The 23,761-nt window shown below is 48.4% G+C and overlaps 1 long non-coding RNA gene across 1 annotated transcript; it reads right to left on the reverse strand.

The window, feature by feature from the left end:
• Positions 1-1,280: 1,280 nt before the first annotated feature.
• Positions 1,281-23,286, reverse strand: LOC310834291. Its single transcript, XR_014559151.1, has 2 exons — positions 22,781-23,286; positions 1,281-4,445 (listed from the first exon to the last, which is right to left on the reverse strand). It is a non-coding gene; the product is annotated as an uncharacterized lncRNA (long non-coding RNA).
• Positions 23,287-23,761: the final 475 nt, after the last annotated feature.

A 23,761-nucleotide genomic window follows, 5' to 3' on the forward strand; every position in this document is an offset into this window, starting at 1 on the left:
GGGTGAATGGAGTCTTCCCATTAAAGTGGGTCCGTGGCAGTGGTTTTTCCCGGGGTTGGGGAACCAGCGCGCCGAAGGAACGGGACCAAGGCGCAAGCCCATGTCTCCCCGATTCCCTCTTCTAGACGTCGTGAAATTAGGAGGCGTTGGGCAAATCGAATTACAAGAGGACCCTTTCAACTCCGCAGGGCGGCCGGCTTTATGCTTTCCACCTCTGACTTTCTGGGATAAACGAAGTCCCATTTCAGAAAGAAAATAATAGCAACGCTGTGAGGATGGTGGAAATAATAAGAGAGGCGTCGCTGCCTATTTGCACCAGCACAGCACTCTCCCCCCCCCTTCTTAAGAAAAAAGTAAATTTAAAATAAAACAACCTGCATTTGTTGGGGGTTGGGGAGCAGTTGCTTAGCCTCAGTGGGAACGTAGGAGTTGCGGAGAGAGAGAGACAGACTTTTCTAACCCTGAGTTCCTTCGAAGAAACTATTTCCCACGTTCATTTTGAAATCAAGGGTATTTTTCACGGACACTTTTGTAAGTTGAGGGGATATGCCGAGCTCTGCGGTCTAAAAATCGACCTGCTTTCACGTGTGTACCGACCTGTGTAATAGATCGCTTTCCAGGAAAGCGCTTCTACTGCACGTCCTAAAGAAATTTGGCACGCTGTACATTTAAAGCAAATTCCCCGCCCACACCAAGAACCTGGGAACTGTAGTTTAACCCTCGCAGAGCGACAAGTAGCAATAGCCTTAACAATCTACGCTTCTCAGGATATCATTCTTGGGGTAGCTGGGTGTGTTTTACATGCATTGCGTGTATGCAGTCTAGGACGACCAATTCTCGCCATTTCTGCAAAATTCTAGATTTAGAATTAAAGCTGGAGAGGGGTGGGGTCTTTCCTTCATTCTTCTGCGGAAAAATATAGAATGTCTCGTGCTTCGGGATTTTGATTCCGGAGTCCAGAGTAGAGAGACTGTAGAAATACAGTGTAAGGGGGGGGGGAGTCCCAGGAAACTACTAAATAGAGAAAAATCAAAGGAACGTGTCCTGCATAATCCACCGCCCACAGGGGTGGGGGGTGGAGGTAGTTGTTGTTTGGGTGCCACAATTTCATACTGAGTTTCCCACTGGAATTTCCAGGCAGCTTTGTTGTGCTCGGTGATACAAAGACATCTGAGCTGGCCGCAGTATATAAAGTATACCTTACATACACCCACACCCACAAATATTGGAGCGTTGCCCCACTGACTTAATTAATGGGCACATCACACTGTATACCGTCGGTGCGTTTGATAGGGTTTTATTGAGAACGTCTTGGATGTTAAAAAAAAAAAAAAAAGAGGGGGGAGAAAGGGGGAAATATAAATGAGAAACAGAGAAAATATTCGTGTCCTTTCGTCAGAAAAGAAGGGAGACATACTCTAGAACTACTTTCTCTGCGCATTTGCCTTGAAAGCAAAGCGCCACTGAATTCTGCGGAACTTACTTCCGAGGAGTATATACGTGCCGTAGATGGGGCTACATGTTCCTGCAGCTCCAAAGACGGTCAGGACAGGGGGCTGTAAAGTCAGAGGTCGTTGGCTGCAGCGTCGCTTCGAATTCTGCCCGCCTGCCTGTTTGTCTGTCCGCTTCGCCCTGGGGACAGCCAGGGCTCCGCAGCGCCAAGGCGCAGCGCCTTAACAAACTCTTGAGTGAGGACAATCTCGCTGCCATCCCAGCAATTATCTCCCCTCCCGGCCTCCAGAAGAAGAGGAGGTGGAGGGAAGACCGGAGCCAATTTTTATTCCTGCTTTTCGCTCCTGTCGATGACATGTCCAGAAAACTGCTGTTTTAAACAGCTCCAGATTGGACGTCCCGACTCCGAATTCAGCTCTTGGGCGTTCAAAGGCGCAGGCACCCGAGCCTCTCTAAGGCCTAACGATCAGCAGCGGAGAATATATCCGGAGAAAATAGACCTCCACTCCGGAGATGAAGACTGTCCTCGCCATCTAATTCTGGAAGTTTAGCTCTCAGTTTCATTTGAGAACTAAACTCCTTTGAATATAGTACGATTAATAAACGCAGGATCGGGCCCTGCAGGACTCATTCGTGCTATTTCTCTCTCTCTCTCTCTCTCTCTCTCTCTCTCTCTCTCTCTCTCTCTCTCTTTCTTTCTTTCTTTCTTTATCTCTCTCTCTCATCGTTTTAGCTTCCTTCCCCCACAAAATGTAATCTGGCCTTGTTTTCGCACATGTGGTTTATGAAATCCTTCCTTCCCTCCCCGCACCCCAACCCCCTGGCATGTAATTCACTTTTAAACATCGTATTTTAATATATATTATTTCCCCACCCGGGCAGGCATTGTAAGAAGAGAGACAGATGAACTAACAAAATAGGTTTCAAATAAAAATATATGCGGAGGGACTACACTACGTGGACCAAAAAGAAGCCCAAGACCTGGAGATGCAGCCCCTTAATTAATAAAATGCACGTTCATCGTGTCAAGTGTGTGTGTGTGTGTGTGTGTGTGTGTGTGTGTTTGTTTGTTTGTTTGTTGCGAGTCACGAGTATTCATTTGGGGCTCTGCGATTTTAATCGACTGATATAAAAATGCTTGGGGAAAAAGACAGTCTTTTTGAGTCTATGCCTCTGGTAGTGCATTGCTTAGTTAAAGACGACTCCAGATTCCGAATTTTATCTCTCCCACCCCCAGCCCCGTGCCAGACCTTCCTTCTGTAGCGAGAGAAGATTGTAAATGAAAAGCTTTGAGAACGCACCCATTTTTTTGGAAGAATAAGAAACTGCCTATTTTTTTAAAGACATGAGAAATTAACTACTCTTGAGGTTCATAAGAGCTTCCTAACTTCTAAGGTGAGCAGAGAGGCAAATGACCTGCTTACTGCATTTGTGGATGGGGGGGATTTTTCCTAAGTAAAATTGTATAGGAGGCGATGGCGGACAGCACTTTTTCTGTGCCTGGCCATCCCCATCTGTACTTGTGGGGAATTGTATCCGAGGCAATAGACACGGTTGGACCCCGGCGAGAGGAGAGGGAAAGCGCTGAGCCGAAAAGAGAGGGTGTTGGGGGGGGGGAGGAATACGAGGAGGGGGCGAAAGAGTTCTGGGCTTTTGGAAATGACGTCCCTCCAACCTGGATGAAATTGACTACATCATGTATTAGCCTAAACTGTAATTGACAAGGCTTGGCCAGGCTGCGCTCCATCAATCGCTGATCACAGGGCCTCGAAACGAGCGAGCCGGCGCGTTTGGCTCCCGGATGGCTTTCCTACTCTCCACAATTAGGGAGATGTCTCCTCAGCCCCCGCGACACATTAATTTAATGTGTCTTTGGCAAAAGAAAGAACTTGGATTAAGCGGCGTTGGGGAACTGACATCCATCTTTATTCCTTCTTTTCTCTCTCTCTCTCTCTTTCCGTTCTCTCTTTCTTTCGTCCCTCCCAGCTCCAGCTTTTTTTTTTTTAATTGTCTCTAATTGAAACCCAATATGGTAATAGATACCGTGCTCAAATTGAGAAAACGTGTCTTCGGCTACAAGATGGGCGTTAGTTCAGCCGATCCGGCGGGCTCCATCCTGCGCCTGCCTGTCAATTTCCCCCTACTCCTGCCTCTATGGACAGCAGCCCCTTTCCTCCCACCAACACCTCCCCCGCGCCGCCGGGTTTTCGCTGTCCTCCAGCTACAGATGTCTCCTGTTCCTCCCCCCCCCCCCGCGCCCAACTTCAGATTATATCTCCTTCCCCCTCCCCACCTCCAAAGTTCTGAGGTATCAGTCCATTGCTTAGCAGCGGCTGCCTAACTGGCCGTGCTTCAAAACACCAGCAGCGGTTGACAGCTCATCTGAGCACAGGATCAAATGCCCCCTTTGTTCGGCTCCTCCAGTTGAAGCGAGAAGAGAAGGAGGAGGTCGACCTCCTCAACTGGTCCTGGCTCCTGGTTGCCATGTCCTTCTTCAGTGCCGGCGATGGGGATACAGCTGGGTGGGAGACACGGCAAGGATAGAGCATTTCAGACCCCTCGACTTGTCCTCTTCGGCGGAGGGCGGGGGAGAGTCTGTGGGACCGTGACTAGGCTTAGGAGGAACTGTTTATGCCACGATGGTGACAGGTGATAAGTTACATTCGCCTTCTCTTTCGCTCGCTCTCTCTGTCTGCAGCACAAAATCTGGTCGACCTGGTTGTACCGGGTCTACAGGAAACTGTAGACACCGGAGGCCGGGACAAAGCAGCCTCTTGCTTCTGGGATATCTCAGCTCTTAACTGGAAAGTAAGTTGAGTTGGCATGTAAGGTGGGATCAAATGTTTAGGATGGGAGGTCCATCTTCTTGATTTGTGTCAGCTATGCTGAGCTTCTTCTAGGCAGAGGTCCGGGTGTCAGAGAGGAGGGCAAAATTCACCCGCAAAGCAACACAGAGGTCCCGCTCCTGAGATCAAATTGCACAAAATCGTGTCCTTCAAGAGCACCATCATTTATAGAGAAAGGGGAAGGGAGAGAGAGAGAGAGAGAGAGAGAGAGAGAGAATATAGATTTATTTATTTTGTCTCCCGCCTTTCCACCAAAAGGTGCACAAGGCGATTAACAGTAAAACACAAAGCAGCAACAAATAAATAAACAAACAACAATCATGAAGGCAAAACATCAATAGAGCCAATTCTTTAAAACACACACAGCCTATCAGATATGGTACACTGTGGTAAACAGACAGATGGATAGGATAAGTTTGAATTAGATCACCGGCCAAATAGTAAAATGAAGTATCACCGGCCTTCTGATAAAATGAATTGTTGGAATGCTAAATGGTCTCAGAACTTCTGAGGCTGCAGCTTCCTGCTGTCAACCTGAGATGGCCCTTATCCACTCACCCACCATTGGGATTCTCCCCGTAACAGAAGGATATAAGTATTTGGTTATATCCAATTAAGTCTTGCTCAGAGAAGATTCACTCGAAATCACTGGGCGTAACTTAGAGTCCAGTCTAACATTGGTCCATTTATTTGAATGGGACTGCTCTGAGTATTGCTTTAGAGACATAATCATTGCCTTCTCTTTCACCCCCTTTTTAATCCTTGTTTTGATTTTGCAAACATTTCTATTGATCCAAGACAAACTTTAGTCTACTAATTTGAGTAGGTCTGCTGGGAGTAGGACTTTGCAACTCAATGTCAATATTAAAAAGAAAGAAAGAAATACAAGTGGAAAGATCAAGGGAAAGTGGATAAATGGCTAAACTCATCGATACCCATAGGTGCCAACTCCGTGGGGTCCTGGGTGCCCGAGCACCCACAAAATTCCCCATGAATGGGCCAGGCACCCACAAATTTCGATGCCAGAGCCATGCATGTTGCATGGCACCCACGGCCCCGCGGGGCCAAGTTGGCGCTCCTGTCCTTGTCTATGATGTACCTGAGAGTTCCTATTCCCCTAGTTACTGAGTCTGCAGTTCGACACAGGCTTACATGGGAATAAGTCCCCCTTGAACTCAACGGCACATATTTCTGTGCATACATGTGCAGGGTTCTGTGCTGTAACTCGGACGTAAATGGGGTTATTCCTGAGCAATCGTAAATTATATGGGGTCTAAAAGATATGAGAAGGGAACGCGCCTTCCCTCCAAACGAGCCCTGGCGTGTAAGAAATCCTGGTTTGGTCTCTGTTTCAGGATTACTACTACTACTACTACTTATTTTTAAAGAAAACTTCCTCAAACTCCCGATTAAGATTTCAATTAAGCTTTTAGAACTTGCTTTAAAAAGGTGCGGGGGGGGGGCGGACGGGTAGCGGATGAGAAATTCCCCACTCCATTAGATTTATTCCGGTTGGATTTTATGAATGGGAATGTGGTCATTAATTTCAGTGCAATGAGATCGCATTCACTGGCATGAGCAGACTCGGCAGTCAATCTCACTTAGTTTCTAATTTCACTAGACTTTAGGTTTGCCTTTTTTTTGGCGTGGTTGTTTTTTATGTGTTTAGAATCGGGGTAAAAAGGGTTTATAATAATCCAGCCACTCTCACAAAATTAGATGGGTGGATTGAGTCCTTTTACCTTTCTGCACGCGCGCCCGCTGCCAGGATCCCTTATTCCGAAAGCAATCGAAACACGGGGGGGATGGAGGAGACCGATTTAGCCAAAAGTTTAGGATTTTACAGCGCAATCCTATGGCAAGGACTTCAGCGCAGCAGTTGAGTCCCAAGTAGGTAAGTTTGTGCTTATAAGATTGAAGGCGCTCGTCTAGTCGATTTCACCCAGAGAGAGCCAAGCGCGCGGCTTGAATCTCTCGCGTTGACATTAACGTGGCTTTAAATTGCTTAACGTTGGCTAGATCCTTCACCAATAAAAATATCAAAATGAAGTGACTGGAGTATGCGGAGGAGGTGGGGGCACACCTCGAAAATAGCCGTAAGCATAAAAATTAAGTAGCAGTCAACATTAGCTAGACTGCCCGGGCAGAAAGCCATATAGCATAGTTCAAAAACGGTTATGAAGTTGTCCAATGCAATATCTAATAATCAATGTAAGGGGAATGATTACAAGGAAGAACTGGGAATGTATGCTAATCCAGATGTTTTTATTGGCACAGGCTGCATTTAGGGGAGCGGGGAGGGTGGGAAAGGGAATTAGAGAGAGGAGAAAGAGAGATCCAGATAGATTATATGCGTAGAGTCCGATGGTTTATGAGGTTTTCGAAAGCGGCTGGCGCCATTGCAAGGTCTATAGGCTAAAAATAATGCATACCCCAGCTAGGCAACTTCGAAAATCGACGCGCTGCTCTCTCTCACACACACAATATTCTGACTCTTGCACTAAATTGTCCCGATCAATAATTCAGAGACTGTGTCAAAGGATATGTAAGAGTAAGTTACAGGGAAGCTGGATCGCTTTTTAACACACACACACGTGTGATGTCTTCTTGGGACAGAAACAAACGAGTAACCAAAGGAGCGTCTGGAAGGAACAAACGGAGGAAGTAACCTACGTGAGTTTCTGGCTCCTGCAACTCCAAAACATATGAACAGACTAATATCGCCCAAAGCCCTGCTGGAGCACATCCAAGATCCATCGAGCCCAGTATCCTGTTTCCAAAAGCGGTCAGACAGATGCCTCCTCCTGCTAGCTCACAACCAGCGTTCCGCCTTTGTCCATCCGCAGCGTCTGTGTATTCAAAGACAAGGGCTCCCTAAACATGAAGACTCTATTTAGCTCTCGCGGCTAAGTAGCTGATAGCCCTTCCTTGAGCTCTTGTCTTGCCTGTGAGTGTATCCAGTCCTTTAGGAGAGGGAACCTGTGGGTTTTACCCAACTCAGAGTAGACCCATTGAAATTAGTTGTGTTGGTTGCATTTATAGACCACCTTTCTCTTTAGTGAGCTCAAGGTAGCATACATGGTTCTCTCCCCCACCTCAATTTAATCCTCTAAACAACCTGTGAGGTAGGTTAGGCTGAGAGGTAGTGACTGGCTCAAGGTCACCCAAGGAGCTTTGTGGCCACCTGTCAGTTTGAACCCTGGTCTTCCAGGTCCTGGTTCAACTCTCTAACCACTACACAATGCTGCCTCTGAACCTAAATTAGTCATGCCTATTAACTTCAGTGGGTCTACTCAGAATAGGACTAGAATTCTATACAATTCAGTGGTCCTCCATCAGAACTCTTCCATTGCTCATCCTTGGCTATGATGCGGTTGATGAGAAGCTGGGAGTTCAACAAGTTGGCACAGGACATAGCTTAGTTGGTTAGAGCACCGTGCTGATAATGTCAAGGTTGCAGGTTCGATCCCTGTTTGGGACAGCTGCATATACATGTATTGCAGGGGGTTGGACTGGATGATCCTCAGGGTCATTTCCAACTCTACAATTCTATTAATCTGCAGGGCCAGGTGCTACCAGACCTGATGGCTATGTTCTATCTCCACTGGGGGAGGCAGTGTACTTCTGAATCCCAGTTGCTGGAAACCACAGGAGGGGGGAGGCTCTTGTGCTTGAGTCTTGCTTGGGGATTCCCACAGGCATCTGGTTGGCCACTGTGAGAAAAGAATGCTGGACTAGGTTGGCCTTTGGCCAGATCTAGCAGGGCTTTTTGAAGGAGAATAAGACAAATTCGTGCAGGATAAGGTATCAACAGCGACTAGCTATGGTGGCTACATTCCACCTCCATGGTACTCCATGGCCTCTGCGGACTTGTTTGCTGGGAATCACAGATGGGAAGAGCACTGTTTCTCTCAAGTCGTGCTTGTGGGCTTCCCAGTTGTTGGCCACTGTAATAACAGGATGCTAGACTAGTTGGGCCACTGGTTGGATTCCCCAGGCTCTTCTTACATCCTTATGTTCCCTTCCCTGCTTTAAGCACGGACAAACATGATTTTATAGAAGTATAGAAGCAGACCTCTAGAGAAAATGGAGTGGTGAGAAGAAAGTGATGTTAAAAACCCAGATGATTAGAAGGTCCATCAAAGAGATAATTCACGACACAATTAAGATGGCAAATGGGAATCCATGGACAACACCCTTTGGAAAGTTGTCCTCTACAGACCCCTTTGTAGTGGAACAGGAACTCTTAGTATCTTTGGCCTGCATTCACTCAGTGTGTCATGTGTCTCTAGGAAGAAGCCCCCACTTATGCCCAGTCATTTGAATGCAACAAGATCTCCTTGAACTGGACCCAATTAAACATGTTGTGGACACTTTCAGTTCCATTATGAATTCATTACAGAGCCCAGGAGAGTGGAGGAACAGGACACATTTTCTTGGAAAAGGATTGGGTGGCAGTTCCCCATTAGTTTATTTTACCCCATAATGATTATCTTCTTAACAGCTGCATGCACTCCATCAATAGTTGGTAGAGTGAGAGCCAGTGTGGCATAGTGGTTAGAGTTCGGACTAGAACCTGAGAGACCAAGCTTCACATCCCCATCCTTGCCCATGAAGCTCACTGGTTGACCTTGGGCAAGTCACTGCCTCTCAGCCTAACCTACTTCACATAGTTGTTGTGGAAATTTAATGAGATGTTGGGGTGGGCGACCATTTATGTCACCTTGAGATCATTGAGGAGATCATTGGGGAAAGGGCAGGATATAAATTCAGACTGATCTTTACTCAGAGTAGACCCACTGGCGTTAATAGACCTATATTGATTGTGTTCATTAATGTCAGTGGATCTACTCTGCATATGACTAACACTGGATCTATATGTTGTGCTGAATCCAGTATCAGACCTACTCAGAACAGACCTATTAACATGAATGAACCTAACTAATTTAGGCCCATCAGTTCCAGTGGGTTTACTCTATGACTTAGGATACAAGTCATTATTGCAGTGATTCTTTTTTTTATTAGTTTTATATTTATACTTTTCAAATTTATACATTTCATTAGTTTTATAATCAATTTAACATTTCAGAATCTGACTTCCTTCCCCCTCTTTCTGCGGTTCCTTAAATTTATTTTTTAATATCTTTTGCATATCCAAGTTCATTTAAATAGCTCGTTTAATTATCTACTTAAATATATACTCTTATAAAACTGCAGGTTATTACAATAATCCTGCTAATGTTTTTATCTGTTTACAATTTATCTGTAAATATTCAATAAACCACTTCCATTCTTTTTATTAAAAGTTTGTTATCTTGACTTCTTATTCTTCCGGTAAGTTTCACCATCATTATTATTGCAGTGATTCTTGCACCCATCTGACAAATAAAATCATGTTTAGTAAGTATCCCCCAAGATCTCTTGTATTCCGTGCCTGGTAAATATGCACTACACATAAGTCAATGCTGAGAAATTAAACAGTTCGATGCACATTTTTTTTGTATGCAAACAGGGCTAGTAAGACACCTGGGTCACAACTTCCTCTCTGAATAAGCTTCATGGAAATAGGAACATAGGAAGCTGCCATATACAGAGTCAGACCATTGATCCATTTAGCTCACTGATTGACAGAGCTCCATAGGGCTTCAGAACTAGTCTTTCCTAGTTCTACCTGGAGATGCCATGAACCTTCAGCATGCAAACCAGATGCTCTATCACTGAGCTACAGCACTTCCTCGGAAGAAGTGGAAACCTGTGCAAGACTCATGTCCATCGGCTGCTCAGGGTCCCTAATTCAGTGGTAGAGCATCTGCTTTGCATGTAGAATGCCCCAGGCTCAATCCCTCGCATTTCCAGGTAGGACTTGGAGAGACCCCTGCCTGAAATCTGGAAGCACTGCCACCTGTCTAAAGACATTATTATTTTATTTTCATTTTTATTTATTAAATTTGATTACCGCCCCAATCCCACAGGTCTCAGGGCGGTTAGCAACATAAAAGCACAATGTAAAAGCACAAAAGAAATAATAAAATATATAAACAAGAACAACCCGATAACGCCCCTCCTTCCTGACACATTTTAAAAGGGCAATCAGCCAAAGGCCTGGTTAAAGAGGAACATTTTTGCCTGGCATCTAAAGGTGTATAAGGGTGGTGCTGTGGGTTAAACCACAGAGCCTAGGACTTGCCGATCAGAAGGTCAGCGGTTCGAATCCCCATGACAGGGTGAGCTCCCGTTGCTTGGTCCCTGCTCGTGCCAACCTAGCAGTTCGAAAGCACGTCAAAGTGCAAGTAGATAAATAGATACCACTCCAGCAGGAAGGTAAATGGCGATTCCGTGTGCTGCTCTGGTTCGCCAGAAGCGGCTTAGTCATTCTGCCCACATGACTCAGAAGCTGTACGCCGGCTCCCTTGGCCAATAAAGCGAGATGAGCGCCGCAACCCCAGAGTCGGTCATGACTGGACCTAATGGTCAGCGGTCCCTTTACCTTTAAAGGTGTATAATAAAAACACCAGCTGAACCTCCCTGGGGTATACTAGATAGAGGAGAAGCGGGGGGAGCCCGTTTCAAATCTCCACTCTTATCAATGCTGACCTTCTTTCTTAAGCTAACTTTCCTACCTGAAGAGGCTGTAGCGCAGTTTGAATGGCTGGTGGGGCTGTCATATATGCTACTCAGAGCTCCTTGCAGGAGGAGGTGGGGTGTAATAGAGGGAAGAGGCCTTGCTGGCTGGCTGCATCTGTTCTGTGCCAGGACTCACCTCCAAATAGCTCCTCTTACTGCCTGTCCCAAGGCCAAGGAACAACACCTGTTGTCACCAGCAGGGTCCATAAAAAATGTGACTTGGAGAAGGCCCAGCCTATTTCAGACATACACAGTTCATGTGTCTTTTACTGCGTGAGACCTTAGGAGACTACTAAAATGTGATCTCCACTTCTGGCCTGCCCCCACCAGCCCCTTGAGCTCAAATGTGTGGCCAACCCATCAGCTGTGGCTACTGAACACTTAGTATGCATATCCGGGAGAAATTCGGCCGTCTGCGGCAGTTATATCAGATACTATTTACATAGTGCTCTGGAGCATTCAGAGCACTCCACATTATCTTGGTAATTCTTGCAGCAACACTGTCTTATTAGTTTTATTATCCACAAATTGCAGATGTGGAAAGGGAGTGAGAAAAAAAAATTCATGGAGGGGGGTGTATCTCAGTTCCCTAGCAACTAGCACACTAGCTCTCATCTCCACCCCGGACCCTCCAGTGGGAGATAAATGCTCTCTCCACATGCCCAGAGACATTTTCATTGCATGGTTTTTCCAATGTCAAACCTTCTACAAGGGTGGCAATGGGAATGGAAAGGGAGAAAGCCTTGATTCTAAAATTAAATTCTTTGGATTAATTAATTCTTCCTAGGAAGGCTACAGCTGAATCAGAGTTTATCAAGGAATTCTGAACACTGAATCAAGACATAGGATTTTTATCACATTGTGTGTCTTCATTAGCTGGCCAGTGCCAGCATATCTGTGGCATCTATGACTATTTCTTGGGAATAGCTCCCAGCCCAACTGCATGTGTTAATACAATCTTCTCAGCAACACTGAGCCAAGTTATCAGCAGTCTGCTACTGTAAAAGGTGTGCCTGTTTAACATATATTTAAACACTTATCACTGACTGTATTCTTTTCATTTCATTGCCATTTGACTCCAACCTTGCAATCTTCTCATTTACAGCTAAAATCTTGCTCCATGCATCTAACAAAAGTGGGCTCAAGTCTTTAAAAGCTTATGCCATAATAAACTAGTTGGTCTCTAAGGTGTTGCAAGAGTCTATGCTTTTGCTGCAGGAAACTAAGGTGGCTAGTCCCTCTGGAAATCTCCCTAGGAAGGATAGGGGCTCTCCCCAGGTTAAAGAAATATTTGCCACCAGTTAGTAAACAGGGTTAGTTCTTAGCTAATTGGTGGAGTTGCCTGCTTGCTTAGCACCTGCAAGGTGATGTGAGCAAGTTTTTGAATGGAACTGAAGGAGAACCTGTACCGTGAAATGGTCAGAGTGTTAGACTATGACCTGGGAAACCAGGATCAAATCTCCACATTGGGTGCTCTTGAGTCACTGTCTATCAGCCTAATCTAGTCACTGTCTATCAGCCTAATCTACCTCAGAGGTTGTTGTGAGGATAAAAGGGGAAGGGAAAAACCATGTATGCTGCCTCGAGCTCCTTGGAGGGAAATATTATTTGTTTGTTTGCTTGCCTGCTTGTTTATTGACTTCCTTAGTCATTTCCCCTTTCCCCAAGCAACTCAAAGCACCTTACAACTCAAATAAAGGTGACATTTTTAAAAAAAAGTAGTACTCTATTTAAAATCAACAACAAGTGACCATTGATGGAGACCACTTTATTTTAGCTACCCAAAACGTTTAAATCGACCTGCAGACTCTGAACCTTAGAAGTTCGGCCTCTGCAGTGGCTGTTTTCCTAACCACGGTCAGCTGGGGAGGCGAACCTGACCTCTGCCTGCCCAGAAGTCAAGCGACCCATTCTCCCCCATGCAAAACGCGAGACCCACAACAAGGCCCGAGGCCCGAGGGTGCTGAAGACCTTTCTACCTTCCTTTCAAAGCTGGTGGCAGCGCGAAAGGGGGGGGGGGGCGAGAGAAAGACAATGCGTTTGCGCTCCTGGCCTCTCGCCTTCCCCGCGACGTGTAAAGAGTTTATGCAGTCCCAAGAGGTGATTAACTAACTCTCCACACCCCCGCCCCCGCAAAAAAAAATAGAACCTTCCTTAATGAGCAGCTGAAAAAGTCTTTCAGAGCTTCCACAAAAGGCGGAGGATGCCGCTTATATGTCAACGCGGGAGGGCACTTAGGAACGCCTCCTCTCCCACCCCCGCAGCCGACTTCTGTCGCAGCCCTACAAACGGGGGTGAAAGTTTAAGTCGGGAAGGAGCGTGTAATTGCCTGATTGCCGGACCTCACGCGCGGCTCGCCGCATATTTAGGGCGAAAGGGACGCCGACGTCAATTTCACCCTCTCCCGACCGCGGCCAGTGCATTGATGATAAACACCGCCTGCTGCATGTTTTTTCTTCTTCTTTTCTTTCCTGGCGGTGGTTGGGGAAGGCTCTAGAAAGCTCCAAACTAGCTGCTTAGATAACAAGGTCTGACTCCGCATTAGGCTCCCTATGGAAAAGCCGCGCGCCTTTTAGGGTCGTAATACAGTAAAGTAAATCGGACCCAACATAAGTCGCGTCCCTTAATTCCCATGGGTGTAACTCTGAGCGGTTACTAACATTTGAGACAAGCCTCAGATCTCCCTTTCCCCTGAAAGTCACCCAGGGGGGCGGGTGACAGGGTGGTGTAGTGGTGCGCTAGGAGCTGGTAGACCAGAGTTCGAATTCTCTCTCTCCCTCTCGCACACACACACACACACACCCTGCCGTGACCTTGGGCCGGTTGCAGACTCTCAGCCTAATCTGTCTCACAGAGTTGTTGCAAGGATAAAATGAAGGTTGCGGGACCTGCGTAGGCCGCCTTGAGGTCCTTGCAGGAATGGTGAATATATAAATGCAAATATCACCTACACAATTCCACATACACGCCCGCACACACTACATACATTTAAACGCGATTCCACATATATTTCAAAAACGGTTAAAAATAACTCCAGGACTGATACAGGCACTTTAAAACACTTGTTGAGAGAGGAAGGTATTCAGCGGGTCTTCTATTTTTAAGAGAGGGAATGATACTCCTAAAATCACTCCCTACGAAGCGATTTTTTGAAGTATTCCTGTTTTAAATAGCGTTATTGCCTAAGTAGTTTTAAATCTGGAATCCGATAGCTGAATCTCCTCCTACGTGGAATAGGAGAATAATGAGAAAGACCTTCCTCCTGGGCAAAATAAAAGAAGGCGACGCTTTTCAAGCGGCCCAAATATTCGCGGATCAGAGTTAGAGCGGACACCACTAGGCGTGGGAGGAGATGAAGATCCGCGTTGAGAGGAAAGGAAGTGAGGTGTAGTAATTAGAGCAGGGCTAGCCAACGGTGCCATCCAGCCGTAGTTTGACTCCAATACTCATCAGCCCCAGCCAGCAGGACCAATGGTCAGAGGGGATAGGAGTGGTGATTCAGCAATATCTAAAAGGCATCGCCTTGGCTACTGTTGAATTAGAGGTTCAGGGTTTAGGACTGAGGAGACCTGAATCCCAGTTTCAGCTTTGAAGCTCACCCGGTACCTTTGGGCTAGCCTAACCTACTTCACAAAGTTGTTGTGAGATTAAAATTGGGAGGGGTAAACAAGGGATAACCTTGAGCTCCTTGGAGGAAAGGCGCAGGTATAAATAAGTACAGTATGGTTAGCTATGATTTTTCAAGCGCTGGAACACACGACCAACCCGAGGCTGCGTACACACTACGACTATTAAAGCACATTCCCCTCACCTCAATTCAGGGCTAATTTGTAAGGTCTTGCTGGAAATTGAAACCCTGCAGTGGCCAAAATTCTTTGAGGGAGAGGGTGCACTTCGGATACACTGTACACAGCCTCGGTTTAATCCTGCGTTGACAAACGAAAACCGAAGAATGAAACGGTGTAGTGTACTGGGTGGCAACCAGGTGTTTGTCCATTCATAATTTGCCATTTGGGGAGAATATTTCAAAAAACATCCTAGATAATAGTCGTGTCTTTTAAAAGCAAACAAACCGCGAGGCTTGCTTAATTGCAAGCTGCCCTGGAATTTATCGAAGTTAGCGCGTTAGGTTTGGACCACAGAGACTTGCAAGTCTGTTCTAGAGCTCATTGGGTGACGTTGGCCAAATATCTCTCTCCCCCCCCCCCCACCTCCTTTTGGAAAACCTACTTAACGCCGTTACTGAGCTGATAAAGAGAGGCGGAGGGTGGGTGATGCGGGTCTCTTTGAATTCCTGGGACAGTGAGCCAAAGCTGAAGCTCCGTGGCGTGGTGATTAGAGTGTCGGTCTAGGACCTTGGAGACCAGACTTCTAATTCTCGCTCAGCCAGGTTGACCTTGGGACAGTCCCGCGCTCTCAGTCTGACCCACCTCGAAAGGTTGTTGTGAGGATAAAACGAAGAAGGGGAGAGAACTGCGCGGGCCACCTTGAGCTCCTTAGAGGAAAGTGAATGTAATAATTTGGAAGCCTGTAGACCAGAGACAGGGGGAATTCGTGGTTCCTCCAGACATCGGGGATCTCTGACTACCATCATTCCCAGGCAGCCAGGAGCAGGAGTTTTGGCTTGGCCTCGCGACCGTGGGTGTCCTGCAGCGTGCATGGCCGAAATTTTTTGGGTGCCCGGTCCCTTCATGGGGAATTTTGTGGGTGCTCGGGCACCCAGGGCCCCAAGGAGTGGGCACCTATGGCCAGGAGAGCAGTCGGGAATGTTGGGATCTGTAGTCCCGACAGCTTCGTCGAAAGCGTTCCTTATATCTTGACTGCGACAGGTACCCAACGGGCGAGAACACCCGCCGGCCCCTATCCTTAGAGTTTGGAGAAAGGGCTACGCATTTCTCCGAACCCCTGGATATGCCACAAACTCTGACAGGACACCTCTTAGGAAGGGTTTGACCTTGCTCTGTTCCTGAGGAGGTGGTCCACGTAGGGCAGATCTTCCTTCACAGAAGCGCGCGGGGACACGGGGGGCGGGGGGGGCGGTCAGCAGCTCCTTAACCCTACCGCTGTCCTCCCAATAAGGTGAAGAGAACACAGAATAGGAACGCCCCCCTCCAGCTCTGTTTAGGAAAATCAACATAGGTTCGATAGCAATGAGTGTAGACAGCTGGATCGACGCCAGGCAGATGTCTCCTTATCGATGCCTCAGGCATCCTCCCCTCTCCCACACCCTCGCCCTTGAGTTTAAAGGCTGAGCTGTATCTGCCTCATCCCTCAGCCACTTTGGTTAGAGACCCAGAGCAAAGGCTTTAGCCTCCCCTGGATGAGGCGAGATGGAGCCTAAGATGGTTGGTCAGAGACTCCAGAGAAGAAATTCCGCGTTATCCTCTTCCCTCCGCTATCCGATGCCTTCCCTGCCGCCCCTTCCTTCTTGTCTCTTTCTCCTATTTTACTTGTGTTGATTTAGTTCGTCCTCGAGACTTTCCTTGCAGTCCAAGGGGGAGAAAAAGCGGGGCTAAAACGTGCACCACCGAGCTGTTTTGGCCAATATTTAACTAAGATGGCTGGGCTGGCCATAGGGTGACTTGGGTCGGCGGGCTGGTTAGGTTTGCTTGCAAATTAATCATCCAGCACGCAGTCGGCGCCAGTGTAGATTTATCACACGCAGGCGGGGCAGCGGGGCTGGAGGGGGGGGGGTGGAATGAGGCTGCCGAGGAGACACAAAGAGCGTTCGCACCTTCCCGCTTTTGATCCTCAGATTAGTGCGGCCTCCCTCCAGAATACGAGTCTCCAGGGGGCTTAGTCTGGGAGGTCACTCGGAATCGGCGGAAGTTTGCACACCATTAGGAGGGGAGCGCGGGCGATTTCGCAGGCGGCGTAATCCGTAAACATTCTAGAGGGCCGCAAAGGGTAACGTCGCGGTGTGGGCGTGCGGAGGAAATTAGAGGGTAGGAACCTGTTGGTCTGTGCCTCAAGAGTTTTATTCCAGTCACCCCCCCCCCCCAATTATCATTCCAAAACTGGAAGCAGGAGGAAATCAGACATGATCACCCTTCTGGTAATTCCAATGTGGAGCCAACAATCGCACACACCCCCTTCAGCAAATCCTATGCATGTTTCTTTTCATTAAAGTAAGTCCATTCAGGTTTGATAGTGTTGCTTTCCGAGGGAGGGCGTTGTGGCACCTCCTACAGCCTACTCAGAAGTAAGTCCCATTGAATTCAGTGTAGCTTTTCCCTCTAGTAAATGGGGTTAGGATTAGTGGCCAACAACATTTGTGATGCCCCAACTTTCTGATGAAGTGGACTCCTTTAAGGTAATAAAAAGTTATGCCAGAAGGACTTCCTGCTTAAGGTGATACAAGAAACTTCCTTTTTGTTTTGTTTGTTTGCTTTTGCAAGACAGATCTAACTGGGCAGATCACTTTGGAAGTTTGCTTCCAGTTAAGGGGGCATAGCGCTATAACCCTCAAGCACTTTGAATCAAAAACAAAACCCACTACAGTATTGGAGGTTTTAAAGCAGAGATTGGATGCCCATCTGTCATGGACGCTTCAGCTGAGATTCCTGCACTGCAGGGGGTTGGACTAGATGACCCGTGGGGTCCCTTCCAACTCTGCAACTCTATTACAGTATTCTATTACTGTATTCTATTACAGTATTCTATTGAGATTGACTTCCTATACACTTTGGGAAGGGTTGCAACCCAGAACAGGTTTCCTGGGGCCCAAAGAACCACTTGGGACTTATTTCTGAGAGAACAACTTTAGGAGAAGAGGTTGGCCTGTTTGGAACCCGTCCTCAGCCATCTTCAGCACCCTTCTCATCTGCCTTGGATCAGACACCTATGGACTCTGACTAACCTGACTCACAGGATTGCTGTGAGGATCAAACCTGACAGGAACTGCTGAGAGAGAGAGAGATTCCTATTGTTATCATTATTCTCACAACTCCTTTTCAAAATATTTGGAAAGTAGGGAGAGTTTCCATACAGAATGACTGGTTTCATAGAGATGGTAGGGACCCCAAGGGCCATCTAGTCCAACCCCCTGTAATACAGGAATCACAATTAAAGTACCCGTGACAACAAGGAATGCGAGGGACATCAGGATTCCAGATTTCTTTTGCATGTACGATTGCTCAGCTTAGAAGCAAATAGTGAAGTGTATTATAATCTGCTGAGAAAGTAGGCTGTATGAAAGGGAAGAGAGCGTATGGAAAACACCCTGGTACACATCATGCATTTAAAGCACATACCCTCCGCCTAAGAATCGCGGGAACTGTAGTTTACACCACCCTGGCACCCTGAACTATCTATAATTCCCAGGATTCTGTCCATGTGTGTATGTGGCTTAAATGCATGGCGTGTATGCTCATCCTTTAAGAACTTTCCTAGGATGGGATGGGATGGGATGGGATGGACTAAAAGCTCCTCAGTTGCTCCTCATTTGCAAATGTTAGGAGAGAGGGAAGGAGGGGACTTCCGATGCTCAGACGTCTGTTGGAACCTTGTTGTCCTGTGAGCTAAGGAGAACCGAGAAGTCTCCCAGAACCTTCCTTCTGGTTTCACGGGAAGGGAACGGGAGGGAGAATCCTGAGTTTTCCCTATTCTCTCAGAAGGCCTCAACCAGCTCAGAGCCCATCAGGAGCTGGGAGGGAGGGAGGATTGTACGCACTGCTATTAACCCACCCACTCCTTTGTGGGACTCTATCCAGAAGGTGGAGAAGAACAAAGTTTTGGACCAATTTCTAACAGAAGCCGTGAGGAAGCCTCTCTCACGCTCACTCCGGCCCTTCCCTTCCTGCCCGCCTCTCCCCCTGCACGTCTTTCTCCACAACGAGCTGCAGGCAAGTGAGACTAAAATTGCATCCCCGGACACAATTTCCCTGGAAAGTTAGCCCCTCTGAAGTCAGTGGGGCTTACCTCTCAGTAAACACGTCCCTATAGGGCAGGACTGCATGGGGCTCCGAAACACTCGCTGCGAGCCTCCCCCTCTTTTGAGGATCGTGAAAACGCGTGTCTGGCCAAATCATTCCGTCCAGCTCCCGTGACTCTTCCCCTGAAAAGTATATATTCTCTCTCTCTCTCTCTCTCTCTCTCTCTCTCTCTCTCTCTCTCTCTCTCCATACCTCACCCGCTTTCCTGTGCTCCTTCCACGGGGATCCGGCCCCAGAGGGAAGGGGAGACATTTTGGGGGAATGCAAAGTGGTACTGGACGCTGCGAGGATTTCACCCCCAACTGGCGCCAAGGGCTCTTAGACATGTGCTCCTTGAGAAACACAAAAAAGCCATGTTGGAGGAGCTAATCGCGTTAGATGTTCCGCTCCTATATTGCTTACATGATCGCGACGGCCAAAGCCGCTTCTCTTTCCTCCCTCCCCAAACGGCTTGCCTGTCTCCCAAAAACAACACAATCCCTTTTATCTTTCTTCCCTCCCCCAGGAATTGTGAGCGGGAGGGGGTTATAGAAAGATCAGGCCGCTCCGATCCACAAATTCCATTGACCCTTTTTAACCATCACCATTCCCTGGGCGTAATTATTAGATCACCTTTCCCACACAATAAATATGCCGTGTGTGTGTGTGTGTGTGTGTTTCATAAGCACAGGCTGTCATTCATACGGCCACACCGACAATAACCCACAAACGCGTGTACTTTCCCCTTAACTCAGCCGGTTCTGCTGCCACTTTCTCCTCCATCTGTTAAGAGGAGCTATTCCTACTCATCTACTAGTTGGAAATCATAGTCAGGTAAAGGTAAATGATATACGGTATAACCAATCGCTAATCCAAAAGTATTTTACAACCCTGTCCTCTTATTAAATTTTGGGCGCATCCACGAAAGCTTCCCTACGGGTGATCACGTCTATCTGTTCCTCCCTCACTCTTATCGACAGTGTTGTCTGCACTGGCAGCGGCCCCCTTCAGGATTTCAGGCATGGGTCTCTACCAGGGGGGTGGAACCTGGGGGCCTCTGCACACAGAGCAGATACTCTACCACGAATACGGCGCTCCCCCTATCATGGGAGGCTTCCTTATCCGGAGTTAGAGCCTTTGGTCCACTTAGCTTAGTATTGTCTACACTGACCGGCAGCGGCCCTCCAGGTTTTCAGGCAGGAGTCTCTCCCGGCTGTACCTGGAGGTGCGGAGTTCGAACCTGGCATCTTCCTCAGCAAAGCAGGTGTTCCAACAATCGCCCTTTCCTCATGTCCATAGATTTTCAGCTTTGGGACCCCCCCTCCTCTTTTTCTTCCTTCGTTTCCTTGTTCTTCCTCCCGCTTCCCATTCCCCCTTTCTCGTCAGTTGTGTTTATTCGTCACATTTGCACGCCGCCTTTACTCTCCAAGGAGCTCAAGGCGGCGCACGTGGATCTCCCTTTCTTCTCATTTTCATCCTCAAACCAACCCTGCGCAGTAAGTTACCGGTACTTTAGAGAAAGCGACTGGCCCCCGACACACGCAGCTAAGCTTCGTGGCCCCTGGAGGTTTGAACTCCGATGGACCCTCCACCCCCAGATCGTAGCTGATGATCCTAGCTTATGAATCCTAGAAATTGTAGAGTTGGAAGGGAACTTGCGGGGTCATCTAGTCCAACCCCCTGTAATGCAGGAATCACAGCTAAAGAATCCATGACAGACGGTCATCCAACCTCTGCTTAAAAACCTCTAAAGTAGGAGAGTCCACAATCACACAACGGCTCTCTGTCTCTATTCCACTGATCAGCCGCCTATATTCTCAGCGATTTTTTTGCACCTCTCTCACGTGTACTAGTGAACATATAAGGCAGATCCACGCCGGGCATTTAAGGTACACCCAACGCACATTTTCAAGCACACGAGTTCCCCCAAAGGATCTTGGGAACTGTAGTTTCTCTCTCGCAGAGCGACACTTCTTCACACACTTGGCAAACTACAGTTCCCATGATGGGGAGGGGACGGTTTACGTCCTTTAAATGTGCATTGGCTGTGCTTCCGAGGACAGCCCCGGACGTCACACACTGCACAAACGCCCCTCTACAACTAAAACGCCATCTCCCGAGCCCCCAGAGCCCCATAGACTGGCGTTTAACTTTTAGCACCCCAACCCGAGGAAGTCGAAGCGCATCCGCACCGCGCCCCCGGCAGCACGCGCGCCCAAAGCCTCTCGCCCGTGTCCCTTCCGCCTTTTCCCCTAACCAAACACGCCTTCCTGTGAACTGCCAACATTCAGGCTCGTCCGACCGGCTCCCAAAGATAGCCCGGCAGAGACACACAGAGAGAAAGAAGCACAGAAAACTAGAGGAAGTAGGCGGTGGGGTAGAGATCTCCAGGAGGAGCGGCTGGGTCTGGGTCCCTCCTCCACAAAAACCAGACAGGGGGACCACTGTCCTTTGTGCTTCCGTTCGGAGCCCCCAAGCCCTCCTTTCAGCCCAAAGCTCATCCACCCACCATTCAAAAATCCGAGCGCCCCCTAACCTTCAGGGAGAGCCAGAAGTGATGTAGTGGTTAGAGTGGCGGACCTGAGAGACAAGGGTTCAAATCCCCGCTGGACCGTGACCCTGGGCTAGTCACTTCCTCTCTCAGCCTAACCTACCTCACGGGGCTGTGGTGGGGATTAAATGAGGAAAGGGAGAAGAACTAGGTATGATCTGGAGGAAAGCGGGGGGATACAAATGCAGTAAGTGAAATAAGAATAAACTGCTACACACACACACACACACACACACACACACACACACACACACACCACACATATACATAGAGGGGAACTGAGCCGGGATGAAAAGTAACTGATTCCGCGCCAGTATGTTGCTCAACCGCTCTTGGAGGAAGACGAAAATTGTTGTTGTTGTTGGGTTGAATCTATGTTAGTCTTCCTCAGAGTAGACCCACAAAGGGGCATGGATAATTTAGCCCTGTTCAATTCAATGGGTTTACTTAGAGTAAACGTTACTTGGATACAAACTGACGGCGGCGACGACGCACATGGGACAAAACGCTTTCTCGTCTTCCAACCCTCTGTCCGCCTCTCTTTCCTTCTTCCACCCCACGTCCTTCCTCTTAAACACACAAAGTCTGGCCGTTTCAGACAGTGGGATTTCACAGTTTGCTTTTCGGATGCGCTTATCAAACAAATGCGGGGGGGGGGGAGGTGGAGAGAGGAGAGAAGGTGGCACTTATGATCCCAGAGACTATTGAAATAAATAAATAAATGAAACCAAAGGAAAATAAATATACTGTATTGGGTGAGGCGAAGGAACGAGACTGGCAGGCCCCAAGCTAGTCGTAAATGCGATCCGGGAGGGAGATAGTCCGAAGCTACCCAACCCTTCACCCAGGGAGCGCCCCTCAGCAATTTCTTCCCCCAGGACGAAAAGGCGACAAGATCAGGGAGAGATAGATAGTTCTGCGGGTGAAGCGTATCCTGTAGGCGAGAGGCAGAGAGACCCCTCGAATCCAGAAGCCCATCTATCAAGCCTGTTCCTCTATTCTATTCTTTTCTTTTCTTTTTAAAGTGATCAAAACCGTAACTGCGGGTGTGGATTATAGCAAATGTCAGCCGAGGCGTCCTGAAAGCCTCGATCGCTATCTAAACTACGGACGCCGCTTTCTATCGCTCGCCTGTAGCGCTACAGAGGCGCGCAGACACGACCCGTCCTTCTCCCTGTTTCAGACGAACCTTGACTACGGCTCCGACAGGATGAACGCGTTTAAAGCGTGTCTCTGTCTCTCTCTGTCTCTCTCTCTCTCTCTCCAACCCCCCCTTTTTTAAAAAAAGCTCATCCTCGGTGTTCGCGCCCCATCCCATCTTAAAGGGACACCCGCCTTGGGTTTCAACTGGAAATAAGAGGCAAAATTTAAAAGAAGCAAGCCAAAATACTCACGGTGGGCAAAGAGTAACACGTGTGTATGTGTGCACGCGTGTATGTTCCTGCTTCGACAATCCCATCCGGCGGGGGGCGGGGGCGGGGGCGGGCGGAGAGGAGCTCGCGCGCGCCAGCACGTGCACCCGGGCGTGGGGTGGGGGTTAGGGACCCATGAGGGCGAGCGGGCATCCAAACCACTCAAACCCTTGTAGGCAGTGGGGGGAAAAGGAGATCGGAACGTTTGTGGCGGTTGTTGGTAGTAATAGGGGGGCGGGAGATGGTGGTTGAGCTTAGGCACGCGTGAGTGGGACGGGGGGGGGCGCTGAGAGAGAATCAGCCCAGCCTTCCCCTCCTCCTTCTCCCACACCCACTTGAACCTCCTAGATCTCAAACCCAGCCTAGGCGCGCATCTTCCCCAGTGGAAGGGAAAGGAGGCGATGAAATGGAAAGCCTCGCCGAGAAAAGTTGATGATAAGTCCAAATTGAAAATGTCCCAGAGCTTGGTCAAGCCAGAGAGAGAGAGAGAGAGATTTCCCCACCCCCACCCCTCTTGGTTTTCTGGCTGCGGCGCTGTGGGCCAACTCGCCTCTCCGAAGCCCCCTAGAGGCCAGACGCGTACACACACTCTCGCCTTTCCCTGTCTCTCGCTCGCTTTCTCCCAATGGCTGCTCTCAGCTCTCTCTCTCTCCTCCTTCCTTCCCTCCGTCCCTCCCTCCCTCCCTCGCTCGCTCCCCAGCCCCCCTTCCCGCCCGCCCGCCCGCCTCTGATCATGTTGACATATTCGCACGGCACGGAGCGGTGGGGATGCTTTGCTGCAGCGTTACAATTTCCGACACCTTCTTTTTATAACTCGCCTCGGTCCCCCTCCGCTCGACCTGTCAAAACCACGCCTATGGAGCCACACAATTGGTCCGAAAGCGTCAAAGAGCCAATCAAGTATGCGGCAGCTGCCCTGCAACGCCGCACAACACAGCCATTCCACCCCGGCGCAGCCGAGCG

The sequence above is a fragment of the Podarcis gaigeae genome (assembly GCF_964106915.1).
Source record: "Podarcis gaigeae genome assembly, chromosome: 16".
In the NCBI taxonomy this organism is placed as follows: domain Eukaryota; kingdom Metazoa; phylum Chordata; class Lepidosauria; order Squamata; family Lacertidae; genus Podarcis; species Podarcis gaigeae.